This window comes from Arachis duranensis, chromosome 6 (genome assembly GCF_000817695.3).
Source record: "Arachis duranensis cultivar V14167 chromosome 6, aradu.V14167.gnm2.J7QH, whole genome shotgun sequence".
NCBI classification, from domain to species: Eukaryota; Viridiplantae; Streptophyta; class Magnoliopsida; order Fabales; family Fabaceae; genus Arachis; species Arachis duranensis.
This window is the reverse complement of record NC_029777.3, coordinates 37,387,919-37,389,133: the sequence shown is the minus strand read 5'-3', so window position 1 is coordinate 37,389,133 and position 1,215 is coordinate 37,387,919. Positions and strand designations below refer to the sequence as shown.

At 44.4% G+C, this 1,215-nt stretch overlaps 1 pseudogene; it reads right to left on the bottom strand.

The window, feature by feature from the left end:
• Positions 1 to 177: 177 nt before the first annotated feature.
• Positions 178 to 277, bottom strand: LOC127740360 (uncharacterized; annotated as a pseudogene).
• Between the last annotated feature and the right edge of the window lie 938 nt (positions 278 to 1,215).

Below are 1,215 nucleotides of genomic sequence, written 5' to 3'. Positions count from 1 at the left end.
GACACTGTGAAGTCCAATGGAGTCCAGGAAGATGCTTATAAACTGCTCTTGTTCCCATTTTCACTTAGGGACAAGGCAGCTAAGTGGCTGGAATCATTCCCAAGGGGGAGCCTAACAACCTTGGATGAGGTGGAAAGTAAGTTTCTGGCACGTTTCTACCCCCCACAAAAGGTCAATAGGCTTCGATCTGAGGTTCAGACTTTTAGACAACAGGATGGTGAAACCCTCTACGAGGCATGGGAAAGGTTCAAAGAATTGACAAGGCTCTACGAGGCATGGGAGAGGTTCAAAGAGTTGACAAGGAAATGCCCACCAGACATGTTCCATGACTGGGTGCAATTGCATATTTTCTATGATGGACTTTCTTATGAATCAAGGAAGGATGTAGACCATTCATCAGGAGGTTCATTGAACAAGAAAAAGACTGTGGAAGAAGCCATTGAAGTGATTGAGACAGTGGCTGAGAATGAGTACTACTATGCTTCAGAGAGGCACAACAGTAAGGGAGTCATGGAGCTGAACCATGTTGATACAATCCTAGCCCAAAACAAGGTGTTTGCCAAGCAACTAGCAGAGCTCACCAGGAAATTAGACACAAAGCAAGTGGCTGCAATACACACACAAGATCAAGAGGAAGTAAGCATTGAAGGAGGTGATTGGGAAGAGGCGAACTATGTGGGAAATCAACAAAGGCAACCATATGATCCACATTCCAACACTTACAACCCAGGCTGGAAAAACCACCCAAACTTTGGGTGGGGAAACCAGCAAACCCAACCACAAAACCACAAACCTTACAACCCCAACCAACATAACAATTCCACATATCAAAACTCCAACCAAAGATCATACCAAGCCACACAAAACACCTACTCCCAACCACCATATCATGGACAAAATAATTAACCTGCCCAACCTAATCCGAACCAACAATTTCAAGATCAATTAAACAGGATAGAAGGAATGCTAGCAAACATGGGTCAGGACATAAGTGAGTTGAAAAGCTTTAGGGAAGATGTGAGATCCACCTTAAGGAACCATGGTGAAAAACTCAAGAGGATGGAGTCTCAAGTAGGAGAGCTATCTCAACAGGCCCCCAAGTCAACTGCAGTGTTCCCCAGTGACACAGAAAAGAATCCTAAAGGGGAACAAAAGAGAGTGAGATGGGAAGAATGCAAGGCCATCACCATATTGAAGGAAGTCTCAGAAGAAGAA